Below are 25,379 nucleotides of genomic sequence, written 5' to 3' on the forward strand. Positions count from 1 at the left end.
ATGCCTCGTCACTTCACAAGATGACCTCTCTGTGAGTGACAAGGCTCAGAAACGCCAGATAAACCGCACTTAAGTGACTGTGGTTTTCAACTTTTTTAGGGAGGTGGGGGGTGAACACTTGGCTCATTTGGGATCGTAATATTAATAGATGAAAACCCAGAGAAGTTAGTGACTTGTCTAAACACACAGCTGGAACTGGACAAACCCGAAAGTCGATCTCAGGGGTCCATAGTCTCTTTCCTCAGTACCATACTGCCTCGCTTAGGAAAAAGGCCTCACAGAGCAAAGGAAGAAAATACACATTTTTAATCGACTAATAAAGTAATAAGAAACAAGAGTAAGATCTAGAGGCAAAAAGGTCCTGGCCAACCATGGACTCTTTGTGACACTGACTCAGTTAAGAGCTCTGAGCCAAATCTCTATTTAACGATTTTAAAATATATTGTAATTGAAGTATAACCAAATGTGTTCAATTAAAATTAAGTTAAAAATATATTTTAAAATCATCCCTTTCCCGTCCTGACACACAGCGGAGAGCGAGCTCATGCCCTGTGTGTATCAGCCTCGGCGACTGCGTCAATAAGCCCCGTCATTCGGAATCTGTGAGCTGAACGGGGCTCACTGAGTCCATTGTACAGATGAGAAAAAGTAAGGTCCAGGGAGGGAAATGACCGAGGAAACCCGGCCAGCTATGGGCAGAACTGACACTGGCTTCCACGTCACTCGCCATCTGCAGCTGTGGCTTTCACAGTGACTAGAGCACTGCCTTCTGCAGACAAGGGAGTTAAGGTCCCTCTGGCAATCATTTCAGATGATTCTGTCTGCTGGTTTGGCATAATCTCCACAGCGGTTGGCTAATTTTGATGAAGTGTGTTATAATCACCGAAAGATAGCGACGGGCATGGTTAGTTTGTCGACGAGTACATGAGAAAAGATCCTGAACTATAATGAGCATAAAAACAGATTAAGAATTTATTTGGGTCAAATAAAAGGCATCGAAGGCACACAAGGTACTATGTACTATGTATCATGTACTATGGACGACATAGCGGTGACAAAGCATGAGGCAGCTGCCATGGAGAGCACGTACTCCTGGATGTATTACTTCTCCCCCACGGGCAAGTTGCAGAATAATCTGTTTATCAAAGGCCTACAAAAAACAGTCCCGCCATCCCCATCAAGTACATAAATACGTGAGAAAGGTCTGTAAAGATGTCCTCCAAGTGGTGACCAGCTAAGCCAGGATGATGAGGGAGCAAGGACTGGGGACAGTGATAAAAACCAACAACAGACGACGACAACAACAACACGTCACTCTTATTTGGAGAGTTTTTTGCCCCCGAGGTGAAAACGTTCATTTGCTATTTATGGAATACGTGATAAATTTTTGAAAGAGAAAAATAATAGCAATAGAATTGTATTCATTCATCTATCTATTCATTCGACTATCTGAGCATCTACTATGTGCCAGGCACGAAAGATGATGAAAACTACAGCCCCTGCCCACAGCGAGCTCTCGTGCTATCAGGGAGCGAGCGGGGCCGCCTGCTTGGTATTCGTACTGAGGTGAGTCACACGTGTCCTGGTGAAAGAAGGTAACAGCACAGAAAGAAAATAAAGTGACTTTCACGTTCCACGAGAGTTCCAGGCCGACACTGAGTCCCCAGTGCCTTCTGCCAAGGCCTGCCATCTTTAAACAAAACGACCATGACAACAGAGTTAGCAAATAAAGAAATCCTTGGTAATTTTAAAGGAATTTCAATTATCTGACTTCGGTTAGAGTTCACAAAGGAATATTATAGTACAGAGGACGGTCTGCAGTTCCCCCAGATTTAACCCCCACAAACAGAGGGGATGGTTTCGCTGCTTTTCAAAGGCACCGACTCTGGCTGTTTTCGTCAGTCCATATGGTTTACCCTGCGAGGCTAGAAATGGCCTCCGCCAGAATTGCTGTTTTGATTTGGATTTCTAAAAATAACTCCTGAGAAGCCTGCAGAGTGAGAGAAAGATGGTCACTCACAGCTCCGGGGAGAAAAAGAGAGAGCATTGGGTTTGAATTACCTAAGAGCTTGCAATTGAGTGCAAATATCTCCTTGTAGCAACTGCTATATAATTAGCCATCCTAATGGAATCCTTTCAAAACCGAGGCAGTTCAACAAGGAAGTTTAATTGAAAATAAAATTTCCAGACCGACTATTCTGTCAAAACCACATGAAATGAAGATAGCTCAGCAGTGACCAAATCGCTGGGAAAATGTGTCGTGTATTACCGGAGAAGGTGGTCGGCAAGGGGGGGCCGGTGTTCTACACGGGGAGACACGGCCCTGTCCCAGGCTTCTTTGTCAACTGTAATGTGTCTTCTGGTCACGCGCACAAGGATTCATTTCTCTCTGGGTCCGTGTTACTGCTGGGCCTGTCTCCTCTGTCAAGTGCTTCCCAGTCTCCTGAAGAAAGACGTGGGAATAAAAACCTCAGAAATAAAGAGGGGGGAGAACAGAAAATGACGCTCACCATCCGACCTGCTCATTATAAGAGCTCAGAGACCGTCCCAGTCCTGGCACGAGCTCGTGGAGGACAGCGGACACTGGAAAAGGACCTTCGCCTCTTGGACGTCCCTGTGTCACCTGTCAGCTGTGTGACTTCTGCTGAGTTACTTAACATCTCTGAGGGAGCAGTTTTATCATCTTAAGGGGGAAAAAAAGGGACAGATCGTACTCCTACTCCTCACGGGATGGTCAGGAAGATGAAATGTGACCATGCACGTTCATTTGCTTAGTGGTGACACAGCCAGAAAGCATGTCGTCATCCAGCACTCCAGGTGGTGTCCGGTATTGCACGTGGTGTGAGCAGGGGACAGAGGGGATGAGGAGCTGCTTCTTTACTTCTCGGATCGGATCAGGGAGGAGACGAGTGGCATCAGCGTCCCCTGGGACCTCGTCATTCACGTCGTCTCAGCACCACACGGGGTAACCGAACAAGAACCTGCATTGAAAAACAGTTCCTGGAGATTCGTGTGGAGCTCACCTTAAGGAACAAAGGCCTCGGCCGGCTCGCGGGTGCCAAGGGACCTGGGTCAACAGAGAGTGGTCTCAACACTGCCCTGGGGGGAGAAGTGGGTTTCCCAGAGGGCCAGCTGCAGGGTGACTACATCCGCAGGTCTCCCCAGAACTAGCATCACCGCCTCAGCTCCACTTCAGATCATCAGGCATTAGATTCTCATAGAGCACCAGCCCCCGGTGCCAAAAAGGTAGGAGACCACTTCTATAAAACACAGCCACCTCATACAACACAAAAGGAGACGTTATACACACATGGATTTCCCTGCAAATGCACAGAACGTCTCTAGAATGACAGACAAGGCACTTCTGACATTGGCTGCTTCCTGGAAGGGTGACATGTCTGAGGAACTGGATGTCGAAGGAGATTTTCACATTCACTGCATATCTTTATAGACTTTTTGAATTTTCGACAGTGTGAATGTTTTCCATGCCAAGAGGAGGAAAGAAGAAAGGGAGGGAGGGAGAGAAAGAGAAAGAAAGAAAAGTGAGGGACGATCGTTTAAATTAAAAAAAGTAAAAATGAAAGACGGTTGAGTCACTTGCTATGCAGGGTTAGATTCAAACGCCCTCCCGGAATATTCGGGGCATGAAGCCATCATCTTTTTTGCTTAAACCACTCAGCCCGCGATCCTTCATTCAGAGTGAGCACTTGGTCCCTCACGCCCAACACGCCTACGTCTGAAAATGCTCAGACGACAAAGTTCGGCGAGAGAAATGTCCTGTGTGGCAGTAAACTACTTTGTCTATTTGCCCCCAACCAGCAGACGCTCTACACATCCCTCTCTCTGAAAATCCCAGCAGCTCCTGACTGTAGTCCATTTCACTTAGGCAAGGAAAAATCTCTTCCAGAAGATTCTGAAGCCCTGGTTTCCACAGCCTTCGAGTGACTAACACGGATTGGGGGAACACAACACTTACATGTTGTGTGAACGTGTATTAAGTGGGAATTGAGATAAGAAATAGAATATAGGGTAATATGTAAAACCCGAAGTCTTCGATACGCAGCCCTGTCTTCGGTTTATAAAGCACTTTCCACGTCCTTCTTGTGTGGAAATAGAATAGAAACGCCATTTTAAAGGAGAGGCGGCTGAGGCCCAGCAACGTTTAGTGCTTGCATCAGGAATTAAAAGCTGTACTTTTGCTGTCCCGGGGCATACCCCCCTGTCATGTCCCAGTGTCCCCAGCCACCTTCTAGAAATGACCTATGCATCGGTCGGATGCTGGGAGCCTCACGCTGTCTTTATGGTTGGTGGTCGGAGATTACGTCTTGACAAAAAGTATCGCTGGGTTTGCAGCTGAAAACTGATTTTACTGCTAAGGAGAGTAATGACGCTGCTGTCTCAAGCCACAAAGCGACTCGCGATGACGACTAGCTGGATGGATGAGAGGTCGGCTTTTGGGTCAGAAAATCCTGCAGTCATGTTCCTGCTACTCATCGCTGTCTGACATCGGCTAAGTCGACCTCTCAGAGCCTCTGGTTTCTTCATTTTTAAACATGGCAACAACTAATATTTATCAAGCCTGAACTGTGTGTGTCCTCTAAGCCGGTGATTCTCTAAGCGCTCGTGCTTATATAAACTCATCGCGTCCCTATCTCATGCTATTATCATTCTCCATGTGCACATGAGAAAACTAAGGTGCAGAAAGGTGAAGTAACTTGCTCGACATCGCACAGCTAAGAAAAGTCAGAACCAATTCCGTGGGTGGTCCAAATGGACCTTGTGCTTTAACCATTACACAGAAACGCTCTCCCGGAGCTGTCAGGGCAGTTACGTGATGAGATCATAGGAACGAAATGCTTGCTGGGTGGCCCCGCACAGAGTAAGTGTAGTAAGTTGTAACTACCAGGTGTCGCTGAGAATTCATCTCTTGGGTTAGGCAGAAACACAAGAGCTACTATGGCGTGCACGTGGCTGAGGGGAAGCTGCTACCTGCGGTGGGACTAGTCCCTGACGGCTGTTCTCTACCTGCCCGCAGCAGGCATCCCGCCTCGCAGTCACGGCACGGGCAGGAGGTTTGGCACTCGGCCCCTTGAATCTCTGTCATGACCTCTCCCATGGGGAACCTACAGAAAAACCTAAGTCGGGGCAGCGAGGGTGGGAACAAGTCTGATGTCCGCCTGACGAGAATGACAGATTCCAAAATGAGTGGGGCAGACCTAATCCCCAAGGCAATGGTTATGCGCTGGTCGGCTTGCCACTTCAGAAATTCTCTGCAAATGGTTCATCTCAGATTTGGGGGGACAATCCCTTGAATAGAAGAGACAACGGGAGCTTTAAAAACTGAGAAAATTCGAGATCTGGTGTGGAAGGCTGAGTGTGTGGCAACTGAGTGACGAATCGGCCACTGCTTTTTGTCCTCATCCAGACATTCCCAGTTTGGTTCAGACACCGAGCAGGCAGCCACATGAATGGGAGAGGTGCACAGTGGCCATGGCGATCCTGTTATCTCTGCCAGGGACTAGCTTAGGGGGGACATTTGGCCCCATCTGGCCAATGAGCAATAAGGGAAGTCTACTGGGGGTTTCTGGGGAAATTTTCTTCCCTAATAGAAGACAGTAAGTAGGACACCCCTTTTTCTCCTGTGCGGCATTCTTCCTGTTTAAAATGCTTTTATGATAAGGTGACGTGTGCCGCAGAAAAAGAGAGAGCATCACAGGGATGCTAATCAGAGCCTGATGCACCTGAGCTGTCGAATGCATCCTTTCCGACACATCTGATAATACCAGGTGTGGGGAGGATGGAGAGAAACAGGAACCACATAGTACCGCTGGCGGAAGAGCAAACCGGCACAGTCATTCTGGAAAACAATCTGGCAGTACTTGTGAAATTCGGTATGAGTGTGCAATGACTCATCCATCCTGGTCCGTGCCAGAGAAACTCTCCCACAGTCCGCACGGTACAGGTGCGAGGTGTTCATCACAGGACTTGGCTGGGCTTTCTTCGTGTCCCTCAACAGGGACGAGAGAGGAAAACGTGGCAGGACCAATGGCGAGGCGGGTCGATGCAGCCCCTCTGACGAGCTAGGTGTACGCAGAACCACCAGACTGGATCTAAAAACGATGGTACAGTTGGCTCTCTGTAACTATATGGTCCACAAGCACGGATTCAACCAATTATGGATCAAAAATATTCGAGAAAAAGAATGTTACGTTGTTGCTGACGTGTACCACGGAGTTAGGCTCACAATGGTTTCATCTGTACTGAACACGCACAGAATTTTTTTTCTTGTCATTCCTGCCAGATAATACACTATAACAACTATTTACCTAGCATTCACATTATATTAGGTATTATAAGTAACCTAGAGATGATTTAAAGTACACAGGAGGATGTACATTGGCTATATGCAAATATTATGCCATTTTATAAAAGGGACTTGAGCATCGTGGATTTTGGTGTCCTGGAACCAATCCACTGAGGAGACTGGGGGATGACAGCATCGAGTAAAAAGAAAAACCAGAAAGAGATCTGTAGCAGAATCCCATGTGTCTATATTAACAACAAAACACCCAATTAGAACAACACAGGAGTAAGTTAAGTATACGCACGGGGTGTAGGGCAAACACACTGGGTGATGCCTACGGGGGAGAAACAAAGAAAATGGACACGCAGGACGGAAAAAGAAGAAAGAGAGGGGTCTCTCGGAGACCAGTGATAATGTGCCTTGAACAGAGGACGCTTTCTCAACAGAATTCAAAAGAAAAACCCCAACCGGATTTAGAGTCAGAAAATTCGGAAATGCATTGTCTCCATGATTGTTAACGGCTGAAGGCCCTTCGGCAACTAATCTGACAGAACCTCAGTTTCCCCATGGTGAAAAGCAAGTATGAAGAGCAGCCCTATGGAGCTGTCCTGTGAGCATCCGAAGAATCTGTGTGGAAAGCCCGAGTTTGGAACGCAGCAGAGGCTTCCTGAGTGGCAACGAAGGACTCAGCTCTCTGCCCTGTAAAATGGGGATAATTACATGACAGTGGTTCCATCTGGGACCATTAGACGAGTTTTGAATGAGACCAGACACGGGAGGAAGAGGACACGCCCTGCGTGGAGTCCGTGCTGGTACCGGGCGCTGTGCTGGGGCCTCAGCAGCTCACGTCACTGGGTGAGGCACAGGGGGCCATGGTACCTGGGAGCACCTGCGACACCCTGTGCACAGGTCTGAGAGCAGAGCACGTAGTCCAGGCCGCCCTTAGGTGACACCACTCCCGGGGGCACAAGGGACCTGGTAAATCCACGTACGTATTTCTTTTTCTTTTTTTCTGTGACAATAAACCGTTTGTTTTGTTTTGTTTTTTGTTTTGTTTTGTTTTGTTTTGTTTTTGTTTTGTTTTGTTTTGTTTTGCTTCTGGATAAGGCAGGTTACCAAAAAGAGAAGAGATGAGAAGACAGAAGAGAAAAAGCAACTGTCATCGTCCCATGACCCCAAGGAGGCAAAATATTCATTTTCCAACAAAGAGCTCATCTCTCTCTCTAACTGTCCATAATTCTGGGAAAGGCACAATGTCGTATCAATTGTCACACCACAATTTGTCACTGCTCTTTTTAAGGTGGCTACCTCTTCTCCATCATGGTCCCTCGGGTGTCTGTGAAAGATTCAGAGGCACAGAAGCACCATGTATCCCTGGGTGACATTTTGTTTCAGATTTCCCCCTAAATACACCCAGTTTCAAAAAAGAAAAACCCTTTCTGAGCACCACTGCCTTCTCTTCTCCTGTAATGAGTCTTTGAAATACATTCCCTCAATGAGGACACAAGCTCAAAGCGACGCCTTGATAACTCTTAACGAATAGTTTTTCCAAAAGACCAGTTTATGCTGCCACCAGCAACGGAGGTGCTTTTCAGGGTCCCTGCAAATTCTTAGAATAAACCGCAAAAGCTGTTATTCTAATCTTTCGGTGACTTGCTGGTGAGCATTACTTTGACTCCCAGGAAGGTGAATTCTTCCCCAAGTTCAGTGCTGCTCCATTTTCCTCTTATATCTGTTTATGAGCGCTCACATTTTTTTTAACTTTATTTTATTATTAGTTTCTAGCATACAGCACATGGGCTAGACATCCACAGAGTCTGTAAAACAGTCTCCCTAATTGCCTTTCCTCTGGCTCTCCACCTAGCCATTACGCTAATGCTAACTGCATTGAGCACTCTCATCGTTGAAAAAAGGTTTTCTGCACATAGAGAGATCTCTCCCACACAGGCAGGCCCAGGCAGTGGTGTGGGCAATGGGACAGTGGGAAACTAAGGGGGTAAGTGTGGGGTGTCAGCCTAAGGCTTCCCAAGAAAGAAAGAAAAAACAGAGGAATAACAAGGAGGAACGTTTGCACGAAAAACTGCAATGAAAAAAAATCCTTCCTCCACTGAGAACGCATCTCTATAAAAGGCGTGCACACACCGGAGGCATGCAGAGACAGGGAACGTGCAGGAGCAAAAATCAGAGGTGTGCTTGGGTGGATGCAGGCTCTGGGACTGGGGGCTTTCTTTCTTTCTTTAGCTTGTTTTTTACCTCCCTGGCATCTCCTGCTCACACCTGCCTCCATCTGTCCAGCACGCCACTGCCCCAAGGTCAGGTTAATTCTCAGACTTTCTTCCCAACTCAACTTAAACCTCAGGTCCCCTGGGAAGTGTGCCTCCTAGAGCAGATCCTCTTCCTGGCTCGACCTCCCAGGACATCTGTGCTTCTCTTATCCCAGAGTTTATAACACCAGTGCCTTGAGCTGGGCTGCTTCAAAAGTGACCTCTGGATTTGAAGGAAAATGCTCAGGGAGGGAGTGGACATAAATACTGCTCCCCGGCCCGGCACCACCAATCCAACCAATTCTTTAAAAACATAGTTCTCAAGCGCCTGTTATCACCAAGACACTGCAGTGAGGAATTGCGACACCGAGGCCATTCTTCCAGGGCAGAACCTAGTGAGGGAGTCAAGATTTCAACATGAGGAATGCTAGATAACCATGGAGGAATGAAGCGAAAGATAACGAAACAGGACAAAGACTGATGGAGTGTGGGCACTGTCCGGGCTGGGTGCAGGAGAGCAGGTCAACGTGAGCTGCAAAGGGAAGTCCTCTGAGATCCCACTTTGAAAAATGACGATATAGGTGGACGGCGGGTGGACGGGCGGCATCAGCAGAGGGGCCTGTGATCTGAGCCTGCAGCAGAGAGGAGGGACTGCCTGCTCAGCGACCAGAGAGGAGCACCTCGATGCTACAACAGAAAGGAACGTTTGGGAGTCCTGAGAGAGTATGTTAGGGCCAGAACTTTGAGGACCTCGAAAGCCAAGCAGAGGAGTCTGTGCGGAGGAAGAGAAGGGTGAAGACCACGTAAAGCCAATGAGAGAGGTTTATGGGGTGGTGCGTCTGGGGCCGCCCTCAGGATGCACTAGAGAAAGAATCCAGTTAGGAACGCCTCCAAGAGGTACAGCAGGGAAGGAAGCGGGAGACGCCAGAGCCTCCAGGTCCCACCTGTGAGCACGGCAGACATCATCAATCCTTCGGCGCCCAGATGGGACCTCAGGACTCCAGGCAGACCCTACCAATCGATCCAGGGGGAGGCAGCTCAAATCTCTTTGCCTTTCAGTTTCGGTCAGTCAGGAGCAGCAATACTATGCTGCACTAACATGTATTCTCAAATTTCAGTGGCTTAAAACAGTAAAAATTAATTGCTCACTCAGGCTATCTGTCCATCACGGTCAGCCAGAGATGGCACTCATTGCTAGCACCATCCAGATCGGACTGAAAGGAACATTACCAGGCACAAGGGCACAGGGCTGGAGAGAAAGAGACAGACAGACAGACAGACAGGGACAGAAGCACACCTCTGGAGGGCCTCTCGCTAGCGTTCCAGGGTGAAGACCCAGGAATTTCATGCCACTTCTGTTCATTACTCATTGGCCAGAACTGGTCACAGCAGGCAAGAAAGTCCAATCCTAATCTCCAGAAGGCAGAGAGTCAGAAAAAAATGAAAGGCTTAAGTACATCACCTTTCAGGGCATGTGGAATTCACCATTCATTCATTCGACCAGCAAGAATTTATTTTAAAATGTCTTAAAACATTTACCGAGTGGCAAACGCCCTAAAATATTACCATTTCCTTTTGGCCCCTTTAACGACGCTGCAAGATAGGCATCCTCACTCCCATCTTACCGATGAGAAACCTGGGGCTCAGGGAGGCTGAGGGGTCCGGATAGCAAAGCATGGGCCTGACTCTGTAGCCCACGCTCTCCTCCCAACTTCACACCGACTTCCTTACAGTCCCCGGGAAAGGAAGGTAGGAAATCTAGAAGTCATAAGGCACAGCGGTGGAGGCAAGCTGCCTAGGTGGGCATCCTGATTTAGACTCCTTAGCCCTGTGACCGAGCAAGTCGCTTACCTTCCTGTGCCTCGGTTTCCGCAAACCGACACGATACGAATAGTACCACCAACCGCATCGCAACGCCGTGATAACTGAGGGAGAGGATGCAGGTTAAGAGCGATGGAAGCCGTTTCCAGCTCAGAGTCCGCGGCCAACAAATGCCAGCTGCGATACTAACATGTCACCTTACTACAGGGCGGTGGTATTTCAAGATGCAACAGGTCTTTACCCCCAAAGGCCATGTGCTTGTCAATAAGCTGCTGGTTTGTATGCGGCGAGAGGCCACTTAGCATTGGAGTAAGTACCGCCCTGTCCCCGGGGGTGCCCTGCACCCCGCCACCCCACTCCTCATTGTTTTCTTTAACTCTCTTCCTAGTATTTAGCAATGTCTTATTTGTGCATGGATCTGGCGTCTTGCTTACTGCCTGTCTCCCCCAAATACGAATCTAAGCTCCGTATTTGCCTTGTTCAGATGGGGTGTAGTAGGGTGCTGTAGTAGGGCATGTAGTACGGTGCTCAGCAGGTACCTGTCGAATGGGTGGACAGATGAACAAATGTAAGTTCCCTGAGGGCAGGGGTTTTGTCAGCTGTGTTCACTGCCGTTCCCCACTGCACCCAACACCTAACACCTAGTAGGTGCTCAGTGGGTGCTGAGAAGTCTGCCAGCTTTTCATGCCTTGGCTTCAAGGGAGCGACTCAACCCTTCTTCTGCAGGGAATTAAGCTGAAGATTGGCTTTGTCACATGCACTGCCTGTTGCTTAGCAGTTTCCACCCCGAGACCCCACACTACCGTCCTCCGCACCCCTCGGGGTTCCAGACTGGGTGCCAGACTGGCCTGAGGACACGAGGAACAAAAGGGAGAGAAGCCAAAGTGAAAGAGAGATGGGAAAGAAAGAGACCACTGAGGGACACGTAACAAGCCCCGCACGCATGTGCACACACGTGAGCTGTAAACTCTGCGCTCTAGTCCAGACTCTCCGAGAAACTTGTTACATGACCTTGAACAAGTCATCCTCCTTCTAGATTTTGGTTTCCCGATGGTAAAAGCTGGGCGTTAAAGAACATTTCTAAGGGCCCTTCCGAACGAAATGCTAAAAACAAGAGATCATCTCGGGCTTTATTTCTCAGAGCTAGGTCCACGAGGTTGGGGCTTTTCCCAGGCTTTTGTAGGCCTGGCATATAGCATATCAGATATATTAGACTTATGCAGAACCTACATTAAAAATAATTCCTATTTGTCTGCAAAAGCTGAGCTGTATCTGATAAACTGCTATAAAGTTACATAAATATGTATCACTATTTGAATCTTTAAGCTTTGTTTTTACATTCTGAAACTAACAATTGCCTTTGTTCTCAACCTTGTTTGCAATCCTGAGAAGTCCCAGGCACTCTGCTTCTAGTGCCCCTCTGGTCAAATGGACCATTTCCCGGGCCCCGCCCAGAGCTGCTGAGTTAGAAAACCTGGTGGGGGGTGGGGGAGGGGTGCAGGAATCTGCATTTCACAAGCTTCCCAGGTGATCATTTGCAAACTAAAGTCTGAAAACCACTGCCAGGAGAAGCAGCAGCGAACAGGGGCTTCTAGAGGCAATTCTGGAGAAAGAAAGCAGAAAAAAAGGAGGCGAAACAGAGATCACGGCTCATGACTCCTGTTTTGATTGCCTGCAAATCTCTTCTGCCCACGTGTACCCTGCATGTTCCACCAGGGTAAACACATTTTGCAAAACCCTGACTCACTCTCTGCTGAGGCCCTCCCCCAGCCCTGGGGTGGGGGAGGGAAACAATACACTTGGCCTGGGACAGCATTCAACTATCCTGATCTGCAGGAAGAGAACATTTCCAACATATCCGGCACAATGCTTGAAGACCCAAGCCACATGCCAGGGACCGTGCTACAGGGGAGAACATAAATGGTGCTGTCACCTAGATGCTTGCTGTAATTCGTTCTACCTTTGGTTTGTGATAGATATTAGTTCCAGCTGCGAGCCGTCTTAACTCATGCACGGGAGGGAGGTGTTCTTTAATGTTGAGCCACGCACACGAGTGCTGCATACCTGCTTGTGTGCATGCGCGCACAGACACACACACCAAATATCCTGTGCAGGTGTATTTAAGCTTTTAAGGATGCAGCCCAACCTCGGTCCACAGACCGGTACTGGAACTGGGCAGCACTGCAAGAGGTGAATGGCGAGAGAGTGAGGGAAGGTTCATCTGTGTTTGTAGCCGCTCCCCAGAGCTAGCATCACCGGCTCAGCTCCACCCCAGATCATCCATTAGATTCTCTTAGGAGCCAAAAAGCATGGGGACCGCTGTTCTAGACTTTAATGCTGAGTGCTACCAGGCACCAAGAATGTATCTGATTAAAAGCGGGTTGGAAAAGAAGGAACTGATACCGAGGGTCAAGTACTATGCTGGAGTTTTTCCCCTGTACATTTGACACCAATTCATTGGGGAGAGTATTGAAAAGATCTGTGACTTCCCCCAAGATCCTGCGTGATCAAACCCTGACCTATCTAACCCCACAGTTAGCTAGGAAGGGGAGTCTGCTCCAGAGAGAGGAAAACCCAAGGAAACATCTCTTCAGTGACAGGACTAAAATAATTCCTTAACGATTTAATTCATAAGCAATAAATGGCCATTGGAAAAAAGTAAATCATAGATAAGCAATCAGGAAAAAAAAAGCACATATAATCACATCCTCCCCAAAATAATAGTGTTGTTTATACTTTTAGGTGTTTTTTTCCCCTAGCCAAATATGTTTGTTTCTAGCCAACAAATAAAATGTAGCAATTTTTGTAATTTAAAAAATTTTATAATATTGATTTTCTTTAATGTGGATAATTAATGAGGCTTGCCCAAACCTAATCTTCTGTGAATTTATGTCCATTCATGAATTTGTTTGCATATTCTAAGGGGGAGAGAGAAAACCTTTCACTTCTGTTTTTGTTTGTTTCCTGTTGTCTGTTCGTCAGCCACTAATGCATTTAGGAAGGATTAAGAGTGTTCTGCCTAAATGCTGTGTTCTAGTGGATGATGCAGCCTTGAAAAACATATTTTTAAAAATCCGGTTAGTTTCCTCCTCCCCATAGATGAAAATGGAGGGCGGTTTTGGCAGCGACCGAGAAAACAACTTTTTTTTTTTTTAAATGTATCTTTAATGACAAAGGTAAATGCAGCCCCTTCCTCCCATTGCAGGGCTCAGCCCTCCAAGTGCCCCCCTGACCCCCTTCCAAGCATCCCCTAGTTGGAAGAGTGGAAAATAACCTCCTTTTCCTTCCCCTAGATGTTAACGAGGCTCCCTATTGAGATGTAGTTAATCACATCAATTAAAAGCCTTTACACTTGGCCTTGCCTGCCAGGCACAGGCCCTCTGTCCAGAGGAAGGTGGGTAAGCTTAAGTCATGTCATGACATAATTTATATATTTTTTCTTTTTCCCCTTTCCACTTATGCTTTTTTCGTGTGTGTGCTTTTTTTTTTTTTTTTCCCTTAATTTGGGCATAATTAACACCCAGTGAAATGTCCAGATGTTAAATGAACAGTTTGATGAGTTTTGACAAATGCATACACCAAAAAGCAGTAAACCACCAAGACACACACAAAAAATTTCCCTCTCCCACAAAGTGCCCTGTGCCTTTCTCATCGGGGTCTCTGCCCTCCTCCCCGAGGCAACCACTGTACAGACTTCTAGCACCGTTAACTAATTTTGCATGCTCTAAAAATCCATATACATGGAATCAAGTTATGTTTCAAGAGGAGCATGAATGAATGGCACATCCCAGGGGGAATGAAAAACAGGGTAGCCGCCCTGAGAAACAACCTGGTACTTTCTCAAAAGGTTACACACAGTTACCATATGACCCAGCGATTCCACTCCTAGGTTTACATACACAAGAAAAATAAAAGCTTACATCCACACAAAATCTTGTACATAAACCTTCAGAGCCACATTATTCATAATAACCAAAAGATGGAAACCACCCGATGTCCATCAACCGATGAAGGAACATATATAATGTGGCGTTATATTCATACAATGGAATATTATTCGGGCATAGAAAGGAATGAAGTACAGATACCCGAGACATCGTGGATGAACCCTGAACACTTCATGCCAGGTGAGCGAAGCCAGTCATGAAAGACATTTCCTATGATCTCGTTATAGGAAACATCCCGAACAGCGACAGAAAGTAGATTACAGGTTGCTTAGGACTGGGGGTAGAAGGGGGCTGGGAGGCGACAGTAAGGGTCCAGACTTGCTTTTTGAGGTCTTGGAAATGTCCCAAGATTGGTAAACTGTATGGCATGAGAATTCTATCTCAACAAAGCCGTGTAAAGAGACCAAACATTCATAATTAACAAAAGCAAAGCCAGAGGCGTGGAAATGACAGCGGTTTTCTTTAGTGGAATTTTAACTGAAGAACAGTGTTTGGCACTGTGGCCCAAGCTCCCGCACACCACTGGAGGAGCATGACTGACGTCCAGGAAGGTCTCGTTCCCTTCACAAGGTCCTGGGGTCCACTGCTTTCCCCAGGGGTCCCTATCCTGTCTCCAGAGTCTAAACTCTTGAGAGTTCAGAAACTATTAACCAGATCCATCCACTCATTCATCCCACAAACATTTACTAAGTCTGAATTCAGTGCATAACCATATCTCGCCGTGCCATCCAGCTCGCTGCTCTCAGGTTCCTGAATTTCTCAGGATGGACTGAATGCCTCTGTGCGTTTGGTCCTGTATCTAGCAGGTGATGCTAGGAGAGTCCGTTATGAGAGAAAGATCAACAGCTCCGAGGTCCCTGGACTGGTTCTAAATCCGGATTCTGCCACTCATGGGTGCACGACCTCATCTCTTCGTGCCTCACGTCCTTCACTCGCGAAGGCCAGCGCCATGCCCTACAGTGGAACCATTAGGAGCCCAGCTCTGGGAACCAAACCCTTCTCTCCACCACTTTCAAGCCATGAGTGACTTTGGGCAATTTCTTAATTTCTCTGTACCTCGCTTCCCCATGTGTACAATGAGGATGGTGACAATAACAGCCTGCCTTGTGCAGGATTAGATGAGCTCATACATGTAATCCGAGGGTTGGCAAACTCTTTCAGTAAGTATTTTGAGCATTATGGGTCACACCATCTATGTCCCAGTTACTCATCTCCGTCACTGTAGCATAAAAGCCACCACAGACTTATGCAAAAGAAAGGGCAAGCTGTGTTCCAATAAAACTTTACGTATGGATGCTGAAATTACATTTTGCGTAATTTTCATGCATCGCAAAATATGACTGTTCTTTCGACTTTTTTTCTCAACCATTTAAAAACGTAAAAACCATTCTTAGCTCGTGGGCTTTACAAAAACAGGTGGTGGGTGGAATATGGCCGATGACCCAAAATTTGCCAACCTGATGTAAAGCGCTCAGAACAATGCCGGGCACAGAGTAGGCACTCACCACCCTCTGAAGAAGGAACACGTAGGCTGTGAATGGCCCTGTGTCTGGTCTGTGCTACGTGCCAAAGAGAAGAGGCTGCAATGGGCACGTTCGTGCCAGCTTCCTGCCGTGGGGGCTCAGGAGACGGTGGAAGGCGAGATGGGTCCAAACTCCATAAGGGGTACATGGCAACTTGAATAGCCTACAAGCTAATATATATGACCAAACAATTTTAAGTGTGTGTGTGTGTATGCACATATGTATCTGTTCATTTAATTAGTCATCTCTGAATGTTTTTAGCTTCTTTCTTTAGTTTGTCTGGACTTGGGGATTTTTCCGGAAGAGGTAGTTAGTGCTCTGTAATAAGAAATGCAGCCAACGGGTGCCCAGACAGGAGCTCCATACTCCCAAAGTAGTCTGATTGGTAATGTGCAATTGTTATTTATTAATTCGGCCGACACATCACTAGGAGAGTCCATCACAAGCCAGGGACAGCGACGGAGTCCCTGGAGGCAGGTGGGGCGGATGGAAAGAGCTCCAGGCTCCCTGGGGAAGCGGGTCGGGCACCCGCATCAGTGCACGCAGTGGTCAGCTGTTCCACCATGCGGGCAGAGGGGACAGGGAAATCCCTCATGAAGAAGGGAGGCGATTTTCTCCATAATTCGAATGCAGCCTCCATTACCCTTCACACACACTCAGGTAACGACCTCTTAAACAAAGGACTCCCGGTAGCGTGATGAGACGTGCTGGGCTTGAAGCCAGGCCGGTGGCTCCCCCACGGAAGGCTGTTTGCCTCGGCATCTTCTCTCTCCACGGAGCTGTGAGCATCGGCTAAAGTTTAGAAAGCCCTTAGCAGTGACCCAACCCCGCACACGTAACTGGGGGGCGGGTTAATGCCAAGATCCGAACCCCTGTCTACAAGGGTTTACAACCTGGAATTTAAACCACGACGGATTCCAAAGTGCGAGGAGGAAAACATGTTTACAACCGAAAGACCGGACAGAGGCAGGCAGTGAGCAGCCTGACTCCAAGCGGCCACACCCCGGCCAGCCTCACACACCGTGTGCCTTCCCGTGCGGCCAGCGCCAGGCGGCTCCTGACTTTCTGGAACCCCAAGGGCAGTCTGCACATTTTAAATGGGAAAAAATTTCCTCTGTGAGATTCTGCTCAACTACGTTAAAGGGACGTTAAAGGGATTTAGGTCCTACAACCTTGAAAGAAATCTCACTTGTCTCACCTCTGGTATATTAGAGGCGAGGTGGACGAGGGTTTGAATGCTGGCTCCACATCCTTTCGTAAATTACTTATTATCGCCTAGCTTCAGGATAAATTATTGAAATATATCTTTCTCGTAGGGTAATACTTAGAGCACTATATTATACAGCCTCAGTGCTCTGTGTTTTTTTCTTAGTGGGAAGATTCAGGGAACTAACAAAGCAATGGGCTGCAACACCCAGAAGCTGTACCCTGGGGGAAATCAGCTGGTAATGAAAGGGAGAGAGGCCCAGGGTGGTCTGGCCACCCGGAGCTAAACCTGACCTCAGCTCAGCCTGGAAAAGGTGACACGAGGATACGGCGTCCTCCTCGGGGAGGTGGGAATGCTAAATTGGAATGGAAATTCAAACATGAGACTGGCCCGGTGCTTTGCACGCCTCTGGGATCCTGGCTGTGTAGGAGTAGAACGTAGCAGGTATTTCTGGGAGGGGAAAGGAGAGCATCGTAATCAGAGTGAAGATGGTACCACCGGAGGCAGCACTGGGCAGCCAGGAGACCAGCCACCAGGAAAAGCAGCGTCGTGGGAGTTCCCAGCAAAAAGCCCCAGAGCGACTGGTTAAATAGTCAAACTCTCAGTCTCCTCTCTCAGTTTCAACAGGCCAGGGCTGGGGCCCAGGAATAATTGGTATTTTACCAGGACCCACTGATACTTCTGATGCTTCCCAAGGGCAGGTTTAGCACAGTCATTAATTAGCCTTGGAAGGCCTCCGTTCGAGACCCAGCTAGGCGGCAGCTCTCAGGTCCAACTTTAAAATTATCTAGAAAACACTGGGACCAGACGCAGGGCAAGGCAGGTTGGGACTTCCGCGCAAGGCACAAACATACGTATAAACCAGGAAAATCCTTATGAGCTATGTACTAGATTTATACACACACACACACACACACACGCATATCAACACGTATATTGACACATATACATATGCATTCACACATGCACATACATGTGCACACACAAATATAGACACGCTTATGTGTATGAGCATGCCTACGCATACACACACTCACATATACGTATGTGCATACGTGTATAGGTCCACAGCCATATATACACAGGCATGCATATGCACAGACACTCCACACACAGATGTATTTCAGTTAATCCTCGCACATGCTCTGCTCTGGAACGGATAACATCCCCATTTCCTTGATGAAGACCCTGAGGCTCGGAGAGATAAGAAACTTGCCTAAGGCCACACAGCTAGTCAGTGGCAGAGGCAAGATCTGCAGCAAGACAAGCTGGCTCCAGCGTTTCTGTTGTGCTCACTACCTCGGAACAGATAATCCTGGAGGTTAAAGAGGATAGAGACTGAGACTCGCAGACACAGAAAGCGACTCGTGCCCTGGGGTGGGCGGAGCCAGCGACGTTTGCCAAGAATTCCTCCCATTTCTGTACGAGCTGCCGTCTTTCCCGCTGCGAGTGGAGCCGGTCGCTCCTGCCGCTGAGTCTGGGCTGGCGTGTGGCTGCCCGTCCGTCCAGCAGAATGTGATGGAAAGGGTGTGGGCCGGCTCTGCGTCCAGCGCTCGGGGTGTGGGCCGGCTCTGCGTCCAGCGCTCGGGGTGTGGGCCGGCTCTGCGTCCAGCGCTCGGGGTGTGGGCCGGTTCTGCATCCAGCGCTCGGGATGTGGGCTGGTTCTGAGTCTAGCTTTTGGGAGGCCAGGTGGCTTTCACTTTACCGGTCACTTGGAACCCAGGTTCCATCCTCTGAAGGTTAGGCTGGACGATTGATGATGCCACTCATCACCCCCACTGAGGCACTGGAGGTATGAGTGAAGCCACGTTGGCCTCGCAGCTTCAGCATGAATGCGGCCACAAGTGCCTCCAGATGACTCCGAGTGGGACAGAAGAACCGTCTAGCAGGACTCAGCCACCCTACGAGACTATGAGGAAATAAGCTGTCCTTGTTTAAAGCCACTAAGTGTTGGGGTGGCTTGTGGGGCAGCGAGTAGATAAGTGACTCGTGCACGTACGTGGGTCACAGACAACTACGACCTGTAGAAGAATCAGCATTATTTGCTGGGCGCTGTGCCAGGCAGTATATTAAGTGCTTTTACATTAATCGTCCTGTTTAGCCTTTATTGCCACCCATGTAGCAAGGATTCATATTATTTCCATTTCACTGACAGAGAAACTGAAGCCCAGCGAAGTTACAGAAATAACCTGGGCAGTGCCAGTTCTGAAATTTGGACCTCAATCCGTGTCATTCTAAAGTCCGCACACATTTATCAGGTTTCTCCAGAGAAACAGAACCAACAGGACCATGGCCTAGCCAAGGTGACACCTGTCATTAATTATCACACGGCATTTCCCACTTAGTTCTGCAGACCTGGACCCAACACTCCCAGCCTATAGTCTGATTTACCTGTACGGACCACACAACTAGCAAAACAGATGAGACGCGCAGTCAGAGGCTGTCGAATGAAACCGGAGATGCCTAATGCGTGTGGCAAGAGGCCACCGGCTACACCGAAGCCACTCAGGAAAAAGCCCAGAGTACGAAGTCAACCGGCATGGCGGAAAGGGACCGTAGGTGCTTCTGTCAAGGAACAAAGGTGACAGGAACAAAGATGGTGGCATGGAACATCTACTGGAAAAGGAGGAAGAAAACCGCAATTGGTTCCAGGAGCTGGCTTCGCCTTGAGCTGGCTGAGTGACCGGGCACCATACTCCGCCTCTATGGGACTCAGCTCCCCGCGTTAGCTTGGTGATCTCCAAACAACTGTCGAGTTCTTTCCGTGCTTCTCTGGAGCTTCGTCTTAAGCACACACAGGTCATCGCCATAGCTCTCACTTTTCACTGGAGAGACAGTCCAGCAAACTCCACTTTGCCACTATAAAGAAACTAGGGGACAGGGTGTGTCACTCACTCTGTAGCAACACAGTAAGTCATTGACAGAACCTCCAAACCCAGGAACCCCACATCCGGGCTCTGCTCCTCCTGCTGGTTAAGACCCCTCTATTGCCATGCTGGATTCCGGATACCGACTTACCTTGTGCGAGACGGCACACCTGCCACCACCTCCGAACGCTCCCTGCAGCCACCCAGCAGCTCCCTGGACTGGCAAGAGCTTATCGCTCTCCCTGCATTTTGTTTCCTTGCCCTCGTCGAAGCCAGCTGCTTCCTTCTAATTGGTATCAAGCAGGCCAGGAAATTTCTTTTTCCCTGAAACCCATTGTATGAGGGACCTGTGAAACACAAGGACGGAACCAGCTGGGCCCATGATGGCATGTGCTGGCCTTGCCCCAGCCCACCAGTCAGTCCCCTCGACTGGGGCTGGAACCGACTGTCAGACGGGACAACAGAAGACTCGTTATGATAATTAATCGGGAGCATTGTCACCATCTTGAAGAAACTCTGGTCCGCTCCAAAGCCAGCTGGGAAACTTGACCTCACCCCGTTCCTGTCTCATAAACCACTGCCTCCGGTCCACCTCGGAGGGATGGAACATGCTCAGGAAAACACAGCCCTTCCGAGGAGCTCGTTCGGACATCAGGTGGTACTACCTCGCACAGTCTCACAGGTCAGAACGCTCAGGCTGATGACGATACCGACGTGTGCACGGGCACGGCTCGGAGGTGCTGCCGGTTCGGTTCCAGATCGCTTAAACAAAGCGAGCCGTGACCTTTCTGCTGGTGGAGGGCCTTGCCTTCCATTTGTAAAAATCGCAACATCTGCAAAGCGCAGTAAAGAGAAGCTGCCGAAGGCACTCCCAGCATGCAGAGGGGCGGAGAGGCGGGACAGAAGCATGAAAGTCAAAGAAAGACAGTGGCAGGTTGGAAAGACAGGGACGAGACCCACCTACCAGGACTGATGCCCCGCATGAGAGGTTCAGAGGCGACCGGGGTGGGATCAGAGGGTGGGGGGACGTTTAGGGGGTCCTTAAATGCCACGCTAAGAGGCCAGGTTAGTTTAAGTGGAGAGGCACATGGTCAGAGCTGTGTGTTCAGAATTTGGATTTGGCCATCAGGAGGTGAGGGACAGGGAAACTCAGTAAAACAGGAGAACTCAGCACGCCCAGCGTGAAGTCCAGGAGAGGAGAGGAGAGACGGAAGGAAACAGGAAGTGGGGCCAACGCGTCAGAAGCACAGGCAGGACCGCTGGTTGGACAAGGTCCAGGGAGAGGGAAAAACCACTTCTCCTTCCCTTTCTGATGATAGCAAGATGATTATTTGAGAGCAGGGCTGGGCAGGACAGGACTTCCCAAAAATCAGGGGAGGAAGAAGCTTGAGCACTTGTCCCCAACAGAGGCTGCAGTACCCAAATCATGTGGTCACTCCGACCTCCTCTGCCCACACCAGAGCTTAGTCTGCAGGGAGCTGTGGCTCCAGACGGGCCCAGGCGGAGGCGGCAGTGCCCCTTCCTCCAGTACCTCAGGGCGGAAGAGAGACACAGCAAGAAAAGTGGGGTCACCCCAATATTATGAATGAAGAAATGGAGATAGAGAGGTTAAACAACTTGCCTAATATCACACAGCGAGTGAGTGTCAAAATCAGGATTCAAACGCAGGGCCCTCTGTGTAGGCCTTGCCTGTGTCAATCAGGGACAGAGCGGGGAGGAAGCAGAATAAATAGCCTGACCACACCCCGATCCATCCTGCCCGTGCCTCCCAAACAGAGGCTGCGAGCGCAGAGCCCTGCGTGGCACCATCCTGTTCCGCCCACACAGACTGGCCTCCCGGGCACGAAGCAGGGCAGAAGAGACCAGGGGGGTTCTAGAGGAAGACACAGAGGTGACCCGCCACCTCGTCACTCCCACAGCCAAGACTCTGGTGGGTGCCTGGCCTCAGCTGCTTCCGCTCTGCAGAGCCACAAGGCAGATGCCATAGGACTTGGCTCCGCAGCTGGGGGCCACCTGCCACTCTGTACCAGCGCAAGGCCCCACCCACGAAGCTCTGCCTTTCACCCTCAGGGGCTCCAGCCTTCCGTCCTCATTCACACCCCCAGGCCCTGCCCGGCCTCTATCATATGTAAAAACCTCAAAATGGCCTACTTCCGGCAAGGCAGGCTACTGGGAATGGCTGTCTTGAAAACAGGGCGGGCGATGCCCACCACAGCCCAGGCTGCCCACTCCCAGGCTCTGGCCTGCCCTCTTGCCCTCCTGCAGCCAGCCCTGCACAGGAGGCCTGGCTGCGGCTAAAAGAAAGGACTGCTATCTCTGATTCCGCAGGGCCTCTGATAAGCAATGTCATCCCTCGCTGGTAATATTACCCCGCTGATAAGAATCTCTATCAAGCTCAAACATATGGCTGGCTACAGAACACAGAGCCAGGCGGAGCAGGATAATTTATTTGCTTAAGCTGAGAGCCCTGGGCGGCTGAGACAAGTGCACTGAATAAAGGAGCAAGAGCCAAATTATAATGTATCTGACTTGGAGTTGGGATTTCTCCCCCCAGGAAGGAGGAGGCACCTGAGAACAATAGTTCTCAGTGAGGGGGGCCTTCCTCACTTTCTCCCTACACAATAAGCACTTTCGCCTTCCTCCTTCCTCAAAGGGCACTCCCACTTATGTTAGCACATTTAATCCCCTCAATACTTCAAGAGAAGAATTTTGGCATCCCTTGATAGATCAGGAAATCGAGAGTCAGCAAAGTTAAGGAACATGGCCGAGTTCACACAGCCAGAGCGTGGCCTCAAACCCCAGCAGGTCTGACTCACCGGCGTGCTGTCAGACCAAAGTCTGATCCGGCGGCTCGGTCGCCTGGCCTGTACAACTGAACGAATCAATGAAGTCAGATCTGCCTGACCGAACTGACAATGTCAGCTACATATGATCATCTCAGAGGTCCATTTCGAGCCTCTCCCCCTTCTCCTTGGTCTCTGTAACCTAGGGTGGCTGAAGAGGCCTTACAGAGCAGAGAAACTGTCAAGGGAAGGGAGGGGAGGGGAGGTCAGGGACAGGACCTAGGAAAAGGGACTTCCGGGGCTGCCCTTCCAGCCTCATGCATTTGAGAAGCAGCAGACAGAAGGGACCTGTGGAACTGTGAAATTGTTCACACATTCAGATACCAGTGGGGAAGCCACTACTTGCCTGGCTCTGGGCTGAACCTCGGCAATATCACCACGAATGGACAGACCAGGTCCTGCCTCCTGGTCTTCCAGGTCAGCAATAGGCAAGAACAACAGAGTGTGTCAAGTGTAGACACAGGAAGTACAGGTGGCTGGTCTGGGATTGGTGGCTGAGTTAGTATAGCTGTTCGCATACTCTACACACTGTTCTAAGCTCTCCTTTTAAAAATCAACATGATTAAGGCTGACATTGCTTCGTGATAGTTAATGTAGCTTCAAGACTGTCATTGCTTCATAAAGGCACTAATTCTCTTAAACAGTTGTATAGTATTCTATTTTATGGATAATCGTATTAACCAATTCCCAACTGAGGAGCATTTATATTGTGTCTCATTAGGAAAAGTGAATAGGAGGAGCACAGAGGATTTTTTTAGGGCAGTGAAACTATTCCATATGACGTCACAATGGTGGACGCATGTCATTATACATTCGTCATAGAATGTGCAACACCAAGAGTGAACCCTAACATAAAGTATGAACTTTGGGTATAATGATGCATCAATGTAGCTTTGTCATTTGGAACAAACACACCACTCTGATGGCGGGTGTTGACAGGAAGACTGTGTGTATGTGGGGACAGGGGGTATGCGGGAACTTCTTGTACTTCTTGCTTAATTTGTTTTGTGTGTGAATCTAAAACTGCTCTAAAAAAAATGTCTATTTAATAAAAATAATCGATTATCACACAAGTGTGAGTTTAGCTGAAGCAGTTCAATTCTATTCGGTCATCTATTGACTATTTTTTTTTCTGAGTTTGGGTCACACTTTCCTGTCATTTACATGTCCAGTCATCTGATTATAAACTAGGCACTGTATGCCATAAATAAGTAAATGGATAGATCGTGTCTCATTGTTTGCTCTTTCAAATAATGTTGAGATGAAGATCCAATTCAATCCACCTGTACCTATGCATGTATTTCTGTAGAATAAACTCTGAGAATCCATTCCGCATCTTTTAAATTTGACTCTTCTGTCCTCTTTACTGTAGCGGGAGCGAAGTCTCAGGCTAGTGGCTCCCGTGTGGCCGCCTCCACCCTCAGACTCCGGCCAGGCTCCTTACTCTGCCTTGGTGAGTGACCACTGTCCTTCCCACAATGGCACATGAGGAGATATTTCACGTCTGGTCTCCGAGAAACCAAGCCCCCTGCCCCTGCCTCCTCCGTCCCACGACGGCTAAGTTCAGGAACCAAGCTGGACACTATGCAAGATACTAAACTCTCCTCACATGGGCTGTTCCCAGGATTGGTTGGCTTTCTTCCTCTTTTTTCTGGGCCCTGAGAAGTCAGGAATGCAGAGAGCCCAAGGCTGGAAACAGGCAATTTTCCAGGGAGCTCAAGATTCCTCTAAAATCATAGCCTGGGATTTTAGGAAATCTAACATCTAGGAAAACGCAATAAATGTCAATTATGTATTTTGGAGCCCGAGGCACCTCGAAGGAAAGCATTCATTACGAACAGAAAATCCTGATTGTCGGACGATAAGGAGAATGTGTCTCCGTGGCCGAAACAAGGTGGACCCTGAGGCGAAGCAGCTCACCCTCCATGTGCGGGGCTGGCCGTCCACTGGTGACAACATGGTGGACGCCAAGGACAGAACGAACGTGAGTAAGGCAGAGCTCCACTCATGAGGAACTCATGAGCTACTGGAGGGTACCGAGAAAGGCTGTGGTCCGTGTCATCAGAGATGGAGGGACCAGGAGCTCTGGGAACAAAGAGGAAAGCGTCACCGACTCTTCCCGCATATGTGAGAGACAGGACATCTGAAGCAGGTATTGGAGAGTAGCAGTTCACCAGAGAGAGCAAGGAGAGGGGCCTTCCAGACGGTCCTCACAGCATACGCGGCAGGGAGTGTGAAGGGAACGGCCGCCGGTGGCCAGGCTGGGCGTCCCTCATGGAGTCTGTCTTTCCCTTACGGACACCGTGGGGAGTCACAGGGACTCTTGGACAGCACAGTGACAGAACAGATCTATGTCCCTCCATCACTGCAAAGGATCGACTGGCGAGGGCACATCTCCAGCCACGTGGGAGCCAGGGTACCACGGCTCTCACACCCTTCTGCAAAGCAACAGGCAGAGTGGTTATAATGGTGCCTCCAGAGCCAGCGCTCTGTCTTCAAATCCGAGCTCTGGCCCTACCGGCCCAAGCAGGTGACTTATCTACTCCATGTACCGTCTTCTCATCTGCGCAATGGGGACAGTATCAGCAGAGGCCTCTTAGTGC

At 49.0% G+C, this 25,379-nt stretch overlaps 1 non-coding gene across 48 annotated transcripts in view; it reads right to left on the reverse strand.

Moving 5' to 3' along the window:
* LOC120595694 (uncharacterized) overlaps positions 1–25,379 on the reverse strand; it is a 237,324-nt gene that overhangs the window by 36,554 nt on the left and 175,391 nt on the right. For 30 of the 48 annotated variants that reach the window (XR_005650979.1, XR_005650967.1, XR_005650969.1 and 27 more), the window contains 2 exons: positions 20,085–25,214; positions 13,859–19,936 (listed from right to left, as the gene is read on the reverse strand). The exons of 5 other annotated variants lie outside the window; for them this stretch is intronic. This is a non-coding gene — a transcript (uncharacterized LOC120595694). Of the gene's footprint in view, positions 1–2,269; positions 2,444–2,881; positions 2,982–13,858; positions 19,937–20,084; positions 25,215–25,379 lie in introns of those variants that run through there. 13 more of the 48 variants (XR_005650949.1, XR_005650971.1, XR_005650974.1 and 10 more) reach the window with 5 other exon arrangements.

Source organism: Pteropus medius, unplaced genomic scaffold, assembly GCF_902729225.1.
Source record: "Pteropus medius unplaced genomic scaffold, Ma_sr-lr_union100, whole genome shotgun sequence".
Lineage (NCBI taxonomy): Eukaryota > Metazoa > Chordata > Mammalia > Chiroptera > Pteropodidae > Pteropus > Pteropus medius.